The sequence below is a fragment of the Azolla caroliniana genome, unplaced genomic scaffold (genome assembly GCF_043228905.1).
Source record: "Azolla caroliniana isolate FFs.n. ecotype wild unplaced genomic scaffold, voAzoCaro1.0.p SCAF_8, whole genome shotgun sequence".
Taxonomy (NCBI): Eukaryota; Viridiplantae; Streptophyta; class Polypodiopsida; order Salviniales; family Salviniaceae; genus Azolla; species Azolla caroliniana.
The window spans coordinates 4,828,737-4,841,176 of record NW_028230443.1 but is presented as its reverse complement, the minus strand read 5'-3'; positions in this window follow the sequence as shown (position 1 = coordinate 4,841,176).

Genomic DNA, 12,440 nt, shown 5'->3' with positions numbered 1-12,440 from the left:
CAGTCTTGTACTTGTTGTCCACGTGGGTGGTCCGATGCACCCCGGTTTCCCCTTTGAAGTCTGCAATGACTTCGTACATCTCGACTGAGTTAACCAGTATCACCTAGTCTCCACTTACGCCTCCTTCGACTACCCTCTCGATTTCTCCAAGGGTGTCATCAAATGAGACCACCTCCATGGCGTTGCCGATTCCCTCGTCGTGGCCCATGGCTCCGCACACCTTTAAGCGCGCCTCAGCTCGTTTCCTTTCTCGGCCGCTAATGCCGGTAATGGTACAACCTCAGTTATCGGAGAACAAAACTGTCCTTCCTATTGTACAAGTGGGGTTTGTTCTAGTCGTCCGGGCTAGCGTGGCACCACGCCTTGATAGTCCTTTCTAAAAATTCTCTCGACCGTTATTGCCGAGGGTGTCTCGATTATGCTCATGATTTTGCTGCACTGTCAAAAATTGGACGGAGTGACAGCTGTCCTGACTCTTCACCCTCGCGTAGGCCGAACCATTGTCTAGCACTTTGGTCTCCATTCGAGCTGCCGTGATGTATGGCTCGCTGAGGATGACCGGATGGGAAGATGTCTCTTGCACGAAAAAGTGCTGGTCTATCTCAAAATCCCCGACACTTACTCTGACATTCGGACATGCTCCGTGCAACTCTTCCGTGGCCCTCATAGCCGCACGTATCTTCCACCTGTGCTTGGTGTTGATTAGTCATTTCCCCTTTTTGTAGAAGTCCATGGATATTTGGTTAATTTCCGATCCAACACCGGGTCATTTGAAACAGGTAATATGTCGCATTCTCTTTTTCATATCTTAGCGAGATGTTAAAAAATGCCTTATTTAAGCAGAATTTCAACAAGGCACGACGCATGTGTATGTGGTTTATGAAAACATAGCGAAAAAAAGAACTAACTAATATCACGTCAACAAAATCATCCGACGTATATTCTATCTACCATGTTTTTGTCCAAATCTTAGACAGGAGTGTATTTGTCAACACAAGTATAATAGTAACACGGGTCCTTGTGCATATTCTAAAAAGCATGTCCCATTGAATAAGTGACTTCTTCTAATTATGTGTGTATATTTAAATATAATACATCTTAAAGCAAATTGTGAACCTTGCAATTAAGAGATACTACTATGTCAAGAGAAAATTTCCATTGACACGTGATACATGACACTGTCAATGTATAAATAAACTAGTCTACAATAACATTCCAATCATACGAGTAAATGATAGAGTATAAACTTATCTCCGATATACCCCAAATGATAAAGGAGAGTTTAGATAACATGTACACATACAAGTATACTTAATTTCTAAGTTCAATGATTGTTACATGAAAATTATAAGTAAGCTCAACTTATATATTACGTCAAAATTTAACAATTCACATTGTTCAAAATTTACAATAAGCCATAACCATTCAATCGAATAATAAGTCTGGTAAAGCCGTCTACTCAGGATTAGCTCTTTCATCAGGATTGTCCTCATTGGCTTCGTCAGTACACTAAGTTGAATTGTTAGTATGTTCAGACTCTGAAACGTCTTCTAATTCAACAAGTTGCCCTGCGTCTTCATCTATAGTTCCACAAGTTTTCTAAAAGTCATCTGGAACATCTAAGTTTTATTGATATGCTTTGCCCCAACTTCTTGGTCTTGATCAAGACAACCCCAGATACCTTGGATCCTCATTTTGATGACATTAACTTGCTCAAGGTCCTTCTCTAATGCAACAGAGTTCCTGATAATCTTTAAGGCATATGTTTTAGTAGTACATGACAGTAGAATGAAATTGCACAGGTAACATCAAACTGAAGAATAGAATATAACGTTAATCTAAATTGATGTAAGTTTTATATTATATACCTGTGTCAGAAAACTAATCTAAAACCCATTGAAAATTTGAAACAATAAAATTTGAAAAAATAAAAAATCTTGGATTTTTAATTGGAATCCAATGCGATGCACTAGATTTCAGTTGAAAATCCAAGTTTTTTTTTTTGTAATTTTAAAAAAAATTTCCATTAAAAAATAAAAAATGGATTTTCAGCTAAAATACTATGCACTACATTATATTTTAGTATATATAGCTAGAATCTAATGCAATGCGTTGGATTAGAGTGGAAAATCCATTTTTCTTTTTTCTTTTTCCAATGTTATTTATTTATTTATTTTCCATATAAAAAAATAATAAACGGCTTTTCAACTGAAATCCGATACACTACATTAGATCGTAGTCTATACAGTTAGACATTGATGCATTGCATCAGATTTTAGCTGGCAATCCTCTTTCTTTTCAATTGTTTTTCATTTTTTCAAAAAATAAATAAAAATATATTAAAAAAGTGGATTTCCAACTGAAATCTAATGCACTACATCGTATTTCAATTAAAAATCCAAATTTCTTTTAGGTTTTTCATAAAACAATGAGATAATAAAAAAATATTACATTTTCAACAAAATCTGAACCATTGAGTCGGATTTCAATTGCAAATTAATGTTTTATGAAAAAACATAAGAAAAATATTGGACTTTCAACGGAAATCCGATGCACTACATCTGATTTCTGTTGAAACTCAGTGATTTTGAACGGAAACCCGATGCACTACATCGGATTTCCATTGAAAATCCTGTTGAAAATGATATGTTTTCAACGGGAATCCGATGCAATCCGTTGAAAACACATCATTTTAAATGGAGAAAATCACAATTTGTTTATTTTTAACACTTTTTTAGAGAAAAATATAAACAAATAAGAAAATTTGTAAACAAACAAGAAAAAGTGGACTTTCAATGGAAATCTGATTCAGTGCATCGGATTTCCGTTGAAAATCCATTTTTTTCAATTCCTATATATTTATTTATGATAAAAACAAAAAACATTCAAAACAAATACAAAAACAAATTCAAAATATCTGAAAAATTGGAAACAAATAAGACAAAATGGATTTTCAATAGAAATCCGATGTAGTGCATCGGATTTCTGTTGAAAACCCATTTTTTGCAATTTTTATTTATTTATTTATGGGAAAAAATGAAAAAAAATTTTAAAAACACAAAACAATATTTTAAAATATGAAAATTGGTAACAAATAGCAAAAAGTGGACTTTCAATAGAAATTTCCTTTGAAAATTCATTTTTTCAATTTCTATATAGTTATTTATTAGAAAATAGACAAACAAAATACCAAAAAAATTCTAAAAACTATGAAAATTTGGAAAAAAATAAGAAAAAGTGGATTTTCTATGGAAATCCGATGCAGTGCATCGGATTTCCATTGAAAATCTATTTTTTCAATATTTATTTATTTTTTATAGAAAAAATTCAAAAAAATTCAAAAAAATTAAAAAAAAAAAGCAAATTTGGAAAAAAATACGTAAAAGTGGACTTTCAACCAAAATCCAATGCAGTGCATCGGATTTCCGTTGAAAATCCATTTTTTCAATTTTTATTTATTTTTTTATGGGAAAAATAAAAACAAATTCAAAAACAATTCAAGAAATAAGAAAATTTTCAAAAAAATAAGAGAAATTGGATTTTCAATTGAATCCGATGCACAGAATTGGATTTCCATTGAAATCTAATTTTTCAATTTTTATTTATTTATTTACGAGTAAAATAAAAAATGTTTATTTATTTATTTATTGGAAAATGTTTTATTTTTTCAATTTGTATTTATTTATGTATTTTCGGGAAATCCATGCAATGTATCATATTTTAGTCTATGTAGCTAGAATTCAATGCAATGCATTAAAATGCAAGAGTATTTTTTTAATGGAAATTTTTAAAAAAATTCCAAGACTAACAGGAATCTGATGCATTATATCCAATTCTAGATGTATAGAGTAAAATTCGACATGTTGCGTCAAATCTAGATGGAATGAATCGGATTTCTGTACGACATCAAAGGCTTACTATGAGAATCTAAGAAAAATGGAAAACATCTTTAAGACATTTTTTAGATTCTAATGATTTTGGTAGAAAGCTTCTCTCACATAACCTAATCTTGTAAATGGAAAGTACATAATGAAATATCATAACCAAAAAGTGAGGAGGAAAGATGCATCAAGCACATCTACTCTTACATTGGATAATGTTTATATATTAGTGTATGACTTATCTTTGACCAAAACAAGTTATCTGTGACAGACCACAATGAAGATACTAAAAGAGGATCTGGAATGTGGCTTCAGACACAACACAAAGACAAACAAGAAGCATGACTCATAAACTCGATGAGGTTGGATTGCAATTGGATCAACACAATGCATTAGTTGCCATTGATGATGAGGATGAGACCTCATAAACTCGTACTAGTTCATCTAATGGGTATGAAGATGATGACATAAACTTGAAAAATGATTGTCTTGATACGTTAACTATAAATATTGTATTGCACATCAAGATTTGGATTCAGAATTTCTATAAATATTGGGGTTAGTCATTTTGGACATTCATTTGTAAGTTTGGCATGTCCATTATTTAGGCATTTTTTTGAACACCTAAATTTCCGTACATGTTAAAAATCAATATATTTTTGGGTCATTTTTAAAATTCCTTTACGCATGCGGCACCCCTTTTTGTGAATCACCCTAATTTGTGTCATTTTTTGATGGACAGTTCTCAAAATGCGACATATTACCTGTTTCAAATGTCCCGGTGTTATTCGTGGTCGATCAACGCCACCACTAGTTTCTTCACATCCCCGATATGAACCGGGGTTTCTGTCGTTGCTCTTACCCATTGCGGCCTTGTATAGTGGCTTTCCGCAAGCTCGTCCTCCGTGGCCACTTCGTCGAGCAGCGCTACCCTTTCTTCGACCGGCTTCTCTGGTTCCGGCTCCATCGCGAGACGCTTCCTTTTTACGAGATCCACAATGCTATCTTGGAACTCTCTCCTTGCTATGCCTAGCACTTCTCTCAGTGTGAGTTCTACACGACTATCGAGGATTCGTTCCTCTAGGACCTTTCATAGGTCCGTTGTTTTCTCTATTTCCGAGCTTAACCAGAGATTCGGAACCTTGGCCTTCTCCTTCTCTTGAATGGGTCCGCTCCAGGTGTCATACCTCCCCGAAGGGCCCACTCCTCCGGTCTTTCCGGCCCGCTTATTGTTGACCAGAACCTTGTAGTTTTGGCACGAGGCTTCCACAAAGTCGGTACTTTCCTCAACCAGGTCGTCCCATCCAGTGACATCACGTACTTGTTTTTCCGCGTGGTCAACTTCTTCCTTCTTCAGCCTCCTTTCGGAGAAGGTTTCCAGTACCTCTGGCCAAAACCCGGGGTTTGTATCGGCGTTAGCCGCCTTTCCACCTACGTGAATGCCGGTTGAGGCCAAGTAGTGGATGGCCTCGACGTGCCGCGTCGCAGCCTCCTCCATCAACCTCTTCATGCCGCCTCATCCAAGGTTTACTTCGAGCATTCTCCGTGTGTTGCTTGCGTGCACCCTACCATTCCAAAGGTACACCATGTTGCTCCTGAGTGCTTCGTCGAAGTCTGCACAATCTCTTTGGGCATGGCCAAGGGCATCACGCCATATGCACCTTTGGTTGGCCGGCTACCGCCAGTCGCGTGGCTCTTCTAGAGCCGCGCCCCCGGATGGTCCCGCGACTACGTTCGTCGGGGACAAGCCTGACTCGAGCCACCTTCTCGTTTCTTCCATTCGGGTTGACGCCAACTCGGGCCTCGTTTCGACAATCAGTCCGACTGTTGAGGACTCCTTTTCTTTCCGGTCTCTACGCTTGTTACTTCGGCCACACACCCCTTTGACCACGGTCCAGTCAATTGTGAGTCTGTTGTTCGTCTCTAAAAGGAAACCCACATTATCGCGGTCTAGCAAGTCGAACGACTTAACAAAGAGTAGGACCTTGCTCATGTCAAGCATAATCCAGTCCAGTGTGGAGAGCCGTGCGAACCGCGACTCAAACTCCTGAAGGAGCGCCGATGCGTTCTGACCTTTGCCAGAGCTATCAACCCAATCCATGAAAGCCTTCTTCGACAGCCGAGGCGAGTCATCGAAGCTGTACCATTCGAGAATATGCTCCGTGAAGTCCGGCCAATTGCGGCCGCCCGCTTGTACTTCGAGCACTTGCACATGGATGCTTGGCGTCACGACCCGAGGAAACCCGGTCAATCGTCTTATCCTCCAGAATGTTCCTCATCTGCATCGCGGACTTGTAGGCGTCAACGTAACTCATGGCATCTTTCCCACCGAACCGGTCTATCTTGTCGACTGTTGCCTCTATGGCCCTGTCAAAGGCCCTCGTGCCATCACGAGCGCTAACCAGGCGGTCTACAGCCACCGCCATCGCTTCGGCGAGTTCGCTCCCTCTCATCTTCCGATTCCTTTGCCACCACTGTTTCACGCTAGGTTCACCAAATATGTCGCGGTATTCCGCGTGGATGCGTAGAAATGGGGCAGGACCACACGGGTCTTGAACCAAGGAATCGAGAAAGGAGGAAGAGGTCCGCGAGTCGTGTATACACAAACACCGTGAATCAAACAAAGAGGAGTAGGAAGGAGGTGGTCGTAAGTTTACTCAATGCAGTACGAGAGAATAACAACACGAGAATGACACAAGGGAAAAATGTAAAACAACGGAATAGATTGTCAATAGTAGTTAGGACGCGGGTGTGAAACGCATGGAATACAACCGGTTAGAGCCGGGAATAGGGCTTCGAGCTCTAGAGCAAACACACAGAAAAAAAAGGGAACCTCTGGCCGGGAGCGCGTGGGTGTTTGACGCGAGCCGAGGGTTCCTCCCAAGGTTTGTTCGTAGAGGGTCAGAAGAGAACGAGTGAGTGAGCTACTTCTTCCTGTTTTGTAGCGTCCTCCGCTTCTCAAGAAAGACAAAAGAACGATCCCTCAAACAGGCTGAGGCCGCCCCCTTTATAGCACAAGGAGTAGTCTTTACATCAGGTTTAATGACTCCTCGATATTCTCTCCTAGATTCTCTTCTTGATGTGCTCTCACTATCTCACCTTTGTTTCCGTGTCCCAACCCACGCAATATCAAATCCTCTAATAGTGGGCCTAACTTCCTAGCAATTCACAAAACCTACCGACACCTAGTACTTACATAAATTAGTACAGAAAAAAGAAAGGGGGTGCACTTGTGCACACCCACATTCCCATGCATTTGGCGACGTTTCCCCCGATGGCCTGGAATCTTCACGACAACGTGGAAACACAAAATGGGGAAAACCACGGGAGAACAAAGATTTCACTATAAACAAAAGAATACAAGATGAGATCATAATACAACACTCTCCATGCGGAGTGTATCAGCCACACATGGCTCTTGGCGTCAAGCGTCACTAGGTTATGGCACAGCTCTCACCTTCTGGTGTCGTGATAATCCGCGCTTGCATGTTGGACCCGGGCGGGACCACCGGGGTCATGGACTAGGAAGGGAGGAGTTGCCGGGAACCCGAATCCTCCGAAGCTTGCCGCATTGCCGACTGGTTTGATCCCAGATACTCTCTAGACGCGACCAGTAACCACACAGGAAGTGAGAGAGTGCGTCTTCGTCCTTGCCGCCCCTTTCACCCGTATGTACAAGGGCCCCAAAAGAGGCTCAGGAGACGGCCAGTTATCCTCGCCCCCGCACACACACACACATACACACCCGCATATGACCGACACCTCTACACCGCCGACCACGCAGGAACCCTCTCTCATATCCTACACTAACTGGAAACACACACACACACATACACACACGACGCTCACTGCGACGCTAGTTCCACATGTAGAGGAAGAGGGAGCCTGCATCCTAGGGCCGGTCGGGGAGCTCTCAGGCTCGTTCGTGCGACAAGACCCTCTGCAAGGCACGCCTCTTCCAGAACGACCGCCTCCTAAGCCAAGCCGCCTTTAGGGAGCGCACGGGCTCACAGAACTGAGTTGGGTCTTGCGCGCCAAGGAGGGGAACCTGCCAACGAACCACCTAGTGTAAGCACTCTTCGCAAACGACAAAAGCCAACACCCACATACACAGACATACCGGACCATGGAGCATTTAGAACCAACAAACATGAGCTCAGGGGAGCCGCGGACAGCCCGCATGCCACCTGCCACAACCAAACACACCACCTATGCACGCACACAGATGGTACCGAAACCCTAACAGAAAAATAGAGACAACACCCACACCAAGATGAAAAGAAGACAGAAATAGACGTTGTCGTGAAGAAAACCGTCCACGAGCGGAATCGGTGCGCCAGGTAATAGGAACCGGCTCTTCATGCACGCACGCCGTGTGTTGTACATAGGAGACAATTACGGACATGGGAGATCCTAGGTAGGTAGATTCGGTAGGTAGGAAGTTAATAGGAAACGGCTCCCTTCTTGCCTATAAAAGGAGGGAGACGAGGAGGAGGAGGGGATCGTGTATAGAGAGGACGAAGTGCTGTCGGATTGCGGGCCGAAGGCTTCTCTCTCTTCCATACTCTGTAGCTCCTTTCTGTGCAGGTTTCGGGAGGCTCGCGCTGCTCTAAGGAATGCCCGAGTGCTTCCTGCAGCACCTCCAACCTACTCCTTCCTTTCTATGCGTTTACGAACAGGCATCGGCATCTGTTTGCCGGCCTGTCCGGTTGTAACCGACTTCGTGCTTCTTGTTGTTTGTCTTGTTTATATATATTTTACATACATTCGTGTCCCTCTGTGTCGCTGTCGCACTCGCGTCTTTGTGTCGAAGGGCCGTGTCCCTGTGAATCTACGCTCACACCTAGTGGGTCTCTTCCCTTCTCCTTTCCTCTCTTGCTCTTCGGTACAAGACCCCCGAGGTCCCGCCTCGTTCCACGCATCCGCGAGGAATACCTCGACATCTTGGTGAACCCGACGTGAAAGAGGCGGCAGAAGAGCAGAAGATGAAAGGGTTGGATCTTGCGGAGGCCATGGCCTTCGGTCGTGGATCGGATATTGAGCGCACGCGAGGGCTCCGGCGCCCTCGACAGAGCCATTGAGGCGATTGTCGGTACGATCGGCCGGTTCAGCGGAAAGGATGCCACGAAGTATTTGGCGTCCTACGGGGCAGAAATGCTGATGCAGGACATTCCGGAAGAGAGGCGTCTTGCCGGGTTTCCTCGAGTGGCGATGCCGAGCATCCATGCGGAGGTGCTCGAGGTGCGGGCGGAGAGTCGTACCTGGGAGGAGTTCGAAGGCCGACTCCTGGAAAAATACGGGCTGGACAACGTGCTCCGGCTTTCGAAACGAGACTTCATGGAATGGGTGGAGTCCCCCGGCAAGGGAAGAAACGTGTCGGCACTCCTCCGGGAGTTCGAAGAACGCTTTGCGCGCCTTTCGGCGCTTGAGCGAACCGTTCTGGATACGAGCCGGGTCCTACTGTTCGTCAAGTCGGTGGACGATTGGGACTGGGATCAAGTCGGCTCCTTGCTGGAAACCGAAGACGGGCAGACGATCGACTGGGCTGCGGTTAAGAGAGTCTATGGCCGTTTCGACAAACGGCGAGAATGGGTTGACAACGGGGCGGCTGGTGCGGGCTCTGTCACAGCAAGGAGGCTTGAACCGGCACCACAAGGGCGAAGGGAAGAAACCCGGGAATGGCTAGAAACCGGTCCGGCTTCGACTGGCATGGTCAGTGGCTCGTCCGGAGGAGCAGCGCTGGAGGAGTTGACGCGGGCAATAAAGGATCTCCAGATCGCCCAGACTCGAAGGGAAGGCGGCGAAACGGCTCGTGACCGACGGCCGGTAGCAGGGAACAGGTGCATGTGGTGCGACAAGGTCGGCCACATCCGGAAGGATTGCGGCGATTTCACAGAAGCGTTGAGGAACCAGGTGGTGTACCTGTGGGAAGGCCGGGTGCACGCCGGCGACACCAGAAGGGCCCTAAACCGAAATGACGGGCGAGGAGGAATGAAGAGACTGATGGAAGAGGCAGCGGCCCGACACGTGGAGGCCATCCACTACTCGGCGTCGGCCGGCATTCGGGTCGGGGGCAGCGAGGCCCGAAAGGAGGGCAAAGACGAATTCTGGTCGGCAATGCTGGAAGGTCTTGTCGGCGCGAGGCTAAGGAAAGATGAAACGGACGCGCTGAGAGAAGGGTCCGGGAAATAACCGGGTGGAGCGATCCGGTCGAGGAGAAGACGGGATTCGTAGAAGCCGCCTGCCGGAACTACGAGGCTCTGGTAGAAGACAAACGAGTGGGGAAAGCCGGAGCGGCCGGGCCCTCACAACGGTACGAGACCCAATTCGGGCAATGACGGAACGATGCCGGTGGGTCCAGCTCGCAAGATAACCCCAGGAAGGGCGGATACCGACTGGGGACGGAAATAGAAAGGACTACGGACCTACGAAAGGTCCTAGAGGAACGGATCCTTGACAGCAAGGTGGAGCTATCATTGCGAGAGGTGCTAGGGATCGCCAAGAAGGAGTTCCACGACTCCATTGTGGACCTGGTGAAACGGAAGAGGCTGTCGACGGAGACGGAACCGGAAAGACCGGTGGAGCTGCGGATGACGCACATCGACGACATGGCGCTGGAAGATGAGTGGGCGGAGAGCCACTATTCAAGGCCGCACTGGGCCCGAGCGACTACAGAGACCCCAGTAAAGATCGGAGATGTTCAGGAACCGGTGGTGGCACTGGTGGACCACGGTTGGAAAATAAACCTGATGTCCATGGACTTCTACAAAAGGGGAAAATGGCCGATCAACACCAAGCACGGGTGGAAGATACGGGCGGCGACGCGCGCCACCGAGGAACTGCACGGGGCCTGCCCGAATGTGCGTGTCAAGATCGGCGACGTCGAGATTGACCAGCACTTCTTCGTGCAGGAGACGTCCTCGCATCCGGTCATATTAGGGGAACCATACATCACAGCGGCACGAATGGAGACCAAAGTGCTGGACAACGGTTTGGCCTACGCGAGGGTCAAGAGCCAGGACGGGCGCCATTCGGTCCAATTTTTGACGGTGCGGCCGAAGCACGAGCGAAACCGCGAATCCCTCGGTGGCGAGAACCGAGAGGATTTTTAGAGAGGGCTGCCAAGACGTGGGGCCGAGACAGTCCGGACACTCGGGAAAGACCCCACATCTGTATGATAGAACTGAAACCGATGAAACCTTGTAAGATAGGTAGAAAATTCTGCTTCTCCAACAACGGAGGGTGTATGATAGTCGGCATCGTTGGCCGAGAAAGGGCAAGGGCGGAGGAGCGACTTCGAGCGTGCGGAGTTCTCGGCCCGGACGAGGAAATCAGCGGAGCCGTGGAGGCGGTCTCCTTCGACGACACCTTGGGAATGCTGAGGAAGGTAGCCGGAGAAGACCTTAACGAAAACCAGACGATACCGGTATGTTCCGAAGAGATGTACGAAGTCATCGCGAACTTCAGTCGGGGGCTCGGGTCGGATCGGACGGCCCGAGTTAGCACGAAGTACAAGACTGTGGACCGGAAGGTAAGGCCAGTCGCGGCACCCTTACCGGAGGGCAGCGAGTCCCGAATCAGAGGGGTTGCGTCGGACCCCAGTTTACGAGATCCGGCCTGCATAGGACACACCTTCACCGACGGGACGCTCCGGGAGCTCAAGATCGGTGGGGGCGGGTTCCTACTGCCGGCGGAGGAAGACCGGTTTCGGAGAATGCTCGGAAGGCACGGAAAGGCCTTCGCATTCTCACCGGAAGAGATCGGGTGCGTAGATCCGATGATCGTGGAGCCGATGGTGATATTCACGGTACCGCATGTGCCGTGGAATCTCAAGCCGATTCCAGTACCAAGAGCTCACATCCCGGAGTTGATGGAGCTACTGAGGCAGAAAGTCGATATGGGTATTCTCAAACCGTCGAGCGCGCCATACTCGAACCGATGGTTTACCGTACCAAAGAAAAACGGGACATTGCGCTTCATTCAGGACCTGCAGCCGATCAACAGAGTGACCATTCAGAACGCAGGAATCAGACCGACCATAGACGAGTTCGCGGAGGCCTTCGCCAAAAGGTCGATTTACTCGGTCGGTGATCTGTACTCGGGGTACGACCAGTTCCAGCTAGCCGTGGAGAGCAGAGACATTACGACGATGCGAACCCCCCTCGGCCTAGTGCGAATGTGTACCTTGCCGCAAGGAGGGACCAACTCGGTGGCCCACATGGTGAATGCAATGAACAAGGTACTGAGGGATTGCATCCCGGACATCACCATGCCGTTTCTGGACGACATCCCTATCAAAGGGTGCCCGGTGGAAGAGAAGGACGAGACACTCGGGCCGGATGGATGCCGGCGATTCATGGCAACACACATCGACGACTGCGAGAAGGTGCTACAAAGGCTAGAGGATGCGAGGCTCACCTTCTCCGGGGAGAAATCGGCCTTCGAGCAATCAGAAATCCTGCTGGTCGGACACCTATGTGGACCGTATGGCCGGAAGCCGTCTCCGGCAAAAGTAGAAGCCATCTCCGCGATGAAGACCGACTGTAGCTCGGTTACGGA